An 8,761-nucleotide genomic window follows, 5' to 3' on the forward strand; every position below is an offset into this window, starting at 1 on the left:
GGAGATGGGAGACCAAATCATGCCATTTGAGGATTATAAACACAGCCACTGGGCTCTTTTAAAGGGATAACATCCAATTCTTCTCTCCCAGAGAAGGAGCAAGCTGGCAAAGTAAAGAAAAAGTGCCATTCCGTTCATGTTTCTCTCAAAAAAATAAATCCATTCTTAGATCACCCTCACAGTGTGAATTCCACACATGCACGTGAGCAGCGCTGAAAAAGCTCTAGTGAAATAATTATTAGTGAAGTCCAAATAAACCGGTCATTTGGGAAGCAATCTTCACGATAAATAAATGACATTGCATGACTAATTGGTCCCGAGTTAACCAAGTGTGACTACCAAGCTGAGCCTTTAGGATTACTAAGGCTTTCAAACTAAGGCAACTGAAGTAGTTGGTGCATTCTGGAAATGCCAAAGGGACAGGGTGCCTCTGGAGTCTAGGTATGTCCATGTCAGTTGCCAAAGGGGCTTTACACAGACCTTTGGAAGTTAAAATGGTGTGCCTTTAGGACCAAATCCCACAATTGGAGAGTAACTAATTTAAAAATGTGAATTTTTGAAGTTGAGATTTGAATTAATGGTATGTGACCTTATGTAGTAACCTAATTAGGAGGAAGACAAGCGAGAGTCTGTATCGTTTGCACAATTATTTAAAAGAAATTTAATTGTATTTCTTTTAAGCACAGGTAGTAACTAAAATGATTATTTATTCATCTTTTCTCCACGTCATACAAATTGTTAGTTAAACATCTCTTGGAAGTCTTTAAGGAATCTCCGTTAATGAACATTGAAGTATGATTTGTGTTGGTCATATCCATGTCCGATATATAATGGTGGCTGATATACTTGGGGTTGTCTGAAAAGTGCTTGCCTCTTCATCCATTCACTATGTGACTATTAGATGCTGAGCAAAATTTAAACATTCTTGATTCTATCATAATTAATCACCACCACCATCACCACCATTGGCACTACCAACCCCACCACCATCACTTCACCACCACCACCACCACCACTGTCACCACCACCACCATTATTACTACCATCACCACCACCACCACCACCACCACCACCATTATTACTACCATCACCACCATCACTTCACCACCACCACCACCACCACCACCACCACCATAATCATTACTACCATCACCACCATCACCATTATTACTACCATCACCACGACCACCACCACCACTATCATTATTACTATCATCACCATCACCACCACCACCACCACCACAACCATCATTATTACTACCACCACCACCACCACCACCACCACCATTATTACTACCACCACCACCATCACTTCACCACCACCACCACCACCACCATTATTACTACCATCACCACCACCACCACCATTGTCACCACCACCACCATTATTACTACCATCACCACGACCACCACCACCACTATCATTATTACTATCATCACCATCACCACCACCACCACCACCACAACCATCATTATTACTACCACCACCACCACCACCACCACCACCATTATTACTACCACCACCACCATCACTTCACCACCACCACCACCACCACCATTATTACTACCATCACCACCACCACCACCATTGTCACCACCACCACCATTATTACTACCATCACCACCACCATTATTACTACCATCACCACCATCACCACCACCACCACCACCACCACCATTATTACTACCACCACCACCATCACTTCACCACCACCACCACCACCACCATTATTACTACCATCACCACCACCACCACCATTGTCACCACCACCACCATTATTACTACCATCACCACCACCATCACCACCACCATTATTACTACCATCACCACCATCACCACCACCACCACCACCACCACCACCATTATTACTACCATCACCACCACCATCACCACCACCATCACCACCACCACCACCACCATAATCATTACTACCATCACCACCATCACCATTATTACTACCATCACCACGACCACCACCACCACCATTATTACTACCATCACCACCATCACTTCACCACCACCACCACCACCATTATTACTACCACCACCACCATCACTTCACCACCACCACCACCACCATCATTATTACTACCATCACCACCACCACCACCACCACGCCAACCCCATTATCATAGACAGGGCACCTAACCACCAGTGCTTAGTACACGCCAAACCTAATGCCATTTAACTGTCACCACAACCCTATGAAAAGTTCATTCCTATTTTACAGCTAAGGAAACCGAAGCTCAGGAAAGTCAGGTGACTCATCCAAGGTCGCATCTTCATTTTACTTAAAGGAAATCTTTCTTGCCATTAAGAGATATAGAGATAGAAAATTTTGATCCCATTCTGATCTTGATCTAGCAAAAATACTAAGTCAGTTGAGTCTTAATTAATTAGTTTTCACTAGATTTTATCTCAGTCAGTTTCTTTTAAGAAGGAAGATCTCCTTCAGAAGCTTTTGTTAGACCTGTGGACGTAGAGAAGAGGTACCTAAGGTAAAAGGTGGAGAATGTTGATTCTCATAACTCACTGAAAAATTAGTCTCTTAGAATGAGGCAACTTTTTTGTTTTTTGTTTTTAATTTTATTGAAGTACAGTTGATTTACAGTGTTGTGTTAATTACTCCTCTACAGCAAAGTGACTCAGTTATTCATATACATATGTTCTTTTTCATATTCTTTCCATTATGGTTTATCCCAGGATATTGAATATAGCTCCCTGAGCTATACAGTAGGACCTCGTTGTTTAAGAATGAGTCAACTTTAAAACTCAGGTCTTGATTACTTACTAGAAAATTCTAGATTTGCATAGGACTATGCCTTAATTCCTTAGAATATCATTATGAGATAGCTGTATGTCCTTCCTAGAAATAAACACCATTCTCTATTTATAGCACCTGAAGGTTTATTCAGTGACCATAGTCCACACAAGCCACTTTTTGGTTTGCTGGCCCAACTCACAAGTTATAATTCTTTCTCTCAATATTGCGTCTAGATCGTCAAAGGTTCCCATGGCAGCCATAATTTTACTATGTGACCCCTACCTCCCATGCCCATGACTGACTGGACCTGACACCTGATGCAAGTTGGGCCAATCACTGTCTTTCTTCTAGAAACTTGGGATTGGAGTATGGCTGAACCTGTAAAACACATAGTTGCAAGCTGTGGGGTAGCCATGTACCTCCGTGTGGATGAAGAAACAAAAGAAAGAAGAATAAGGCAAAAGCTGAGAGAAAGGCAGAAAAACTTCAGTTCTGACACTTTTTCGGTTCCTCATTCTAGTTCATTCTTGACACCTGACTGTGTTCTTGTGCATGACTTGCGTGATGCACCCTGATGTCCTTTCATAAACCCCCTTTCTTCTGCTTGTGTTAGCTTTAACTGGTTTCTGTTGCAACCAAAAAACTTGATGAATATAGGAGGGCATCTGTCTATTTTACAAAAGAGTAAACAGGGGCTTAAATGGCTAGGATGTACCTCCTACTGGGTCTTCAATTCAGGACTTATGACTCTAAATCTCAGGGTTTCTGATTCTAAGTTCCACGCTCTTTTCACTACCTGGCCTCACCTACAACCCCTCCCCCCATCATCCAACTATCCTGAGAATACAATTATTTCTTCTCACTGTTATAGACACTAGACATCTCTGATGATTTGCCTACAGTTGCATGACAATCCAACTGAGTGGCAGGTCTTCTGAGTCCTGTCTTCCCAGGCCTTCTCCAAAAAGCCCCTTTCTGCCTGAGCATGCCTCACAGTCTATTTCAAAGGCAAACCTTTCAGTTGGCAAATGGTAACAGCTGCCTGTCTTCAAAACACCCAAAGGGTAAAACTGCTGGGCTCCAATACACAGGCTTGAGGCTCCAGCCAAGTCTGGATGGGGCTTTGCGTCAGCTCCTACAGAAAAGGGAATAGGTACTGTGCTTGGATGTGAGGCCAGGCCCAAACCCATTTTAGGGCTGGATGCTGTTCGTCCACCACAGTAGACTGCTGTTTTGGAAGGCATTGTGTGTGTGTGAGCAAGAGACTTGAATTGAACTTCACTGGGAGAGGATGTGGTGAGGGCGGTGGAGGGGGAGAAGAGAGAAAAGAGGAGACATCTTGAGTGAGTGTATGTGAGGTGGAAGGGAAAAAGGCACAGATATGAATCTACCATGATACAAAGGGAAATAAGAGCCTTCTAACACCAATCAATCAGAAATTTAAGGGTACCTTACTGGAGACATTACATGGACTCAGCACAGAGGAAAAGCCCCAAATGAACCGGACCTGCTCTCTCTCCTCAAAAAGATTATGCTCTATATTGGGGTTGGCAGATTCGTTTCCTTTATTATTTCCAGAAATATTTAGTAAGCACCTCCATGGACCAGGAACCACTCAGTAATGGGAACGCAACAGCAAAAAAGACAGACTCGTGTTTTCTTATCATTGAGGCGGAGAGTAGAGGATGCAGGGTAAGTTCAATGAGGTGAACAGGAAGGTCTGCCTGAAGAGGTGACATCTGAGCCAAACTTGCAAACATATGAGAGAAAAGCTTTCAAAAAACAGTGGGCCCAGCACGTGTAAAAGTTTGAGATGAGAATATTCTCGGTGTGTTTGAGGAACAGAAAGGTCAGTGTGGCTGGAGTGGAGTGAGTGAGAAATAAGTGGTTAAGAAATGAGAGTGTAAAGGAGGGTAAGTTCTAGCTCTTGTGTGACCTGGCAGGCTATGGTGGGAAGTTTGGATTTTATGCTGATTGCCGTAGGATGATTTTGGTAGGTTTCCCTTCATCTTACAGCTTTAATTAACCAGTAGTGATGGCTTAGGTCACTGTGATGAGAAAGATTCTGAGGTCTTACAGATCAATGGGTCAGAGTTCAGTGATGGGTTGGTAGTATTTATCACATCTCCAGGATGGGGCAATGGTTATGCTAATGATCAATATTTGCCACCTCTGATGAGGATGGAATGTTGAGTTTATTAGGATAGTCTGGGTTACACTGCAGTAACAGCAAAATGTCAATGGCTTAAATGTGTAAGAAATTTCTCACAAAGTTCGTACAAAACGTAATTTTGAAATCCTTGAACTAGAGTAAGCAAGCTTGTCTAGACAACCTACAGACTGGGAGAAAAGATTTGCAAATGACGTGATTGACAAAGGGTTAATTTCCAAAATACACAAACAGCTCATACAACTCAATAACAAAACAAAACAAAACAAAACACCTAATCCCCAAATGGGCAAAAGACCTAAATAGATATTTCTCCAATGAAAACACACAGATGGCCAAGAGGCACATGGAAAGATGCTCGACATTGCTAATTATTAGAGAAAGGCAAATCAAAACTACAATGAGGTGTCACCTCATACCAGCCAGAATGGCCATCATTAAAGAGTCTACAAATGACCAGTTCTGGAGAGGGTGTGGAGAAAGGGGAACCCTCCTACACTGTTGGTGAGAATGTAAATTGGTGCAGCCACTATGGAAAACAGTATGGAGGTTCCTTAAAAAGTAAAAATAGAGGTGCCATGTGATCCAGCAATCCCATCCTGGGCATATATCTGGAGAAAACTATAATTCAAACAGATACATGCACCCCAATGTTCATAGCAGTACTATTTGCAATAGCCAAGATATGGAAGCATCCTAAATGTCCATCAACAGATGGACAGATAAAGAAGATGTGGTGTATATATACACAATGGAATACTACTCGGCCATAAAAAAGAATAAAATAATGCCATTTGCAGCAACATGAATGGACCTAGTGATTATCATACTAAGTGAAGTAAGTTAGAAAGGGAAACACAAATACCGTATGATATGACTTATATGTGGAATCTAAAATGTGACACAAATGAACTTGTTTACAAAACAGAAAGAGACTCACAGACATAGAAAACAAATTTATGGTTACCAAAGGGGAAAGGGGGTGAGGGAGGGATAAATTAAGAGTTTGGGATTAGCAGATACACACTACTATATATAAAATAGGTAAAGAACTAGGTCCTACAGTATAGCACAGGGAACTATATTCAATATCCTGTAATAAACCATAATGGAAAAGAACATGAAAAAGAATATATATATGTATAACTGAATCACTTTGCTGTACACCAGAAACTAACATAACATTGTAAATCAACTATACTTCAATAAAAAAAGAAAGAGTGTGCAAATATTAATATTGACCATATAAATAAGGTCTTATATTCAACACATTGTTACAAATCCCAATAGAGTACAGTCTCTCTCTTTGTATATCTTTATATTGAAAGAGGACTGGAAGCATATGGGGTGAGATTATTGGTGATTTTTTTCCAAACAGGGCGATGAAGATTTAATGGAAGGATACATATGCACAAAAGGAAGGTGGAAATCTTTAAAAAATTTTTCAATTATAGAAAATTTCAATCATAAATATAAATAAACAGGTAGTGAGAAAAGTATAATGAATTCCCATGTACACATCACCCAGCTTCAACGATTATCAAGTCATGGTCCATTTTATCTGTCTGCACCTCCTACTTCCTTCCTCACCACTGGATTATTTTGAAACAAATCCGAGACATCATGGCTTTTTTTTTTTTTTTTTTGCCGTACGCGGGCCTCTCACTGTTACGGCCTCTCCCATTGCGGAGCACAGGCTCCGGACGCGCAGGCTCAGCAGCCATGGCTCACGGGCCCAGCTGCTCCGTGGCATGTGGGATCTTCCCGGACCGGGGCACGAACCCGTGTCCCCTGCATCGGCAGGCGGACTCTCAACCACTGCGCCACCAGGGAAGCCCCATCATGGCTTTTTATCTGTAAATATTTCAGAATGTGTCTCTAAAAGATAAAAGCTCTTTAAAATAACATAACAACAATACTATTATTACATTATGGGTGATTTTAAATTGTCTCGACTAGACGTTTGTATGCACATTATAAATATATATATATATAACTTTTGAATCAAACAACGATCATGATGATGAACAACGATCATATTTTAAAAACATATTAAGATGCAGTAAGCATAACTGGTGTCTTCAGGTGTGTGCACAAAGGATGCACACACACATGCCGAGTGGCTTCCCCTCATCTCTAGGAAATGCCCTGGTCCCGTGGGCCGTCTCTACCACACGCTGGTTGATGATGAACAATGAGGATGTGAGGAGGGTAGGAGGAAAGTGAAAGGGAGACAAGTCAGGGGGAAAACAGAAGTTCAAAGAAGATAGAAAGTGGGGAGTGAGAAAGATGAGACGTATCTGAGAAATCGATAGAATGCCCATCATTCCTGTGCATCCCGCAGACGGCACCCACCTCTGACTAGCACAGGGGCACCATGAATACAACGTAGAGGGGAGCAGGCTCCGGTCATGGGACACGGGGCAGTTTCTCCATGAGATGAGGCAACGGATACGCCACTGTTGGTTGATTTGTCGGTGGAGATGCATGACCCCCTGTTCTGGGGGTTCCCCTCCTCCACAAGACTAGGCCGGAATAAAGAAAGTTTTCCACTCTTGAATAAGGGCAAGCCATGTCTTGCCAGTGTCAGCTGTCACTGGCGTGGCCCCATCTGGCCTGGGAAAGGGGCAGTGGTTGCTACTGAGAAGCCAGATTTGGTACAATTGGAACAAAAGCCAAGGAGGTCTTAGGTACAGCCTCTTTCTGGGTTTTCCCTCTGGTTTTTCCTGAGTATTTTCCTCACCCACATCCACCTGAGCCAAACTTGTTGGGGAAGAATGATCTTCTCAATTCATTGACCGGGCAACAAGAGTGGCTGATAAAGCTTTATGAGTTTACATGGTAGATGCTGGGGCGTCAGCTGCAGTAGAACTGGAAGGGAAATCCTGCCCATCCTCATCCCAGTCTGTGAGAAATGGGGCTGAGGGTGATCTGGTCCGGTCTTACAAGGGCTGTGAGTGGTCCGGACAGGCGGCCTCTGGAAAGGGATGCACAGGAGGCTGTCAAACCCGAGAAGCAAGAGGCAGGACCACCAGGTGACATCCTGAGAGAAGGTCCAGTCAGTCTCTCTTCTGCCAGCCAGCTGACGCCCCAGCATCTACCATGTAAACTCGTAAAGCCTTATCAGCCACTCTTGTTGCTGGGTCAGTGAATTGAGAAGATCATTCTTCCCAGCAAGTTTGGCTCAGGTGGATGTGGACGAGGAAAATACTCAGGAAAAACCAGAGGGAAAACCCAGAAAGAGGCTGTACCTAAGACCTCCTTGGCTTTTGTTCCAATTGTACCAAATCTGGCTTCTCAGTAGCAAACACTGCCCCTTTCCCAGGCCAGATGGGGCCACGCCAGTGACAGCTGACACTGGCAAGACATGGCTTGCTCTTATTCAAGGGTGGAAAACTTTCTTTATTCCGGCCTAGTCTTGTGGAGGAGGGGAAGCCCCAGAACAGGGGGTCATGTATCTCCACCGACAAATCAACCAACAGTGGCGTATCCGTTGCCTCATCTCATGGAGAAACTGCCCCGTGTCCCATGACCGGAGCCTGCTCCCCTCTACGTTGTATTCATGGTGCCCCTGTGCTAGTCAGAGGTGGGTGCCGTCTGCGGGATGCACAGGAATGATGGGCATTCTATCGATTTCTCAGATACGTCTCATCTTTCTCACTCCCCACTTTCTATCTTCTTTGAACTTCTGTTTTCCCCCTGACTTGTCTCCCTTTCACTTCCCCCCTACCCTCCTCACATCCTCATTGTTCATCATCTCCCCAGTTTCCCTGCATTCCTACCTCTCCGCTGGCTTCCCCTCCCACCAACCACATTTTTTTTTTTT

The sequence above is a fragment of the Mesoplodon mirus genome, assembly GCF_964341445.2.
Source record: "Mesoplodon mirus genome assembly, chromosome: 7".
In the NCBI taxonomy this organism is placed as follows: domain Eukaryota; kingdom Metazoa; phylum Chordata; class Mammalia; order Artiodactyla; family Ziphiidae; genus Mesoplodon; species Mesoplodon mirus.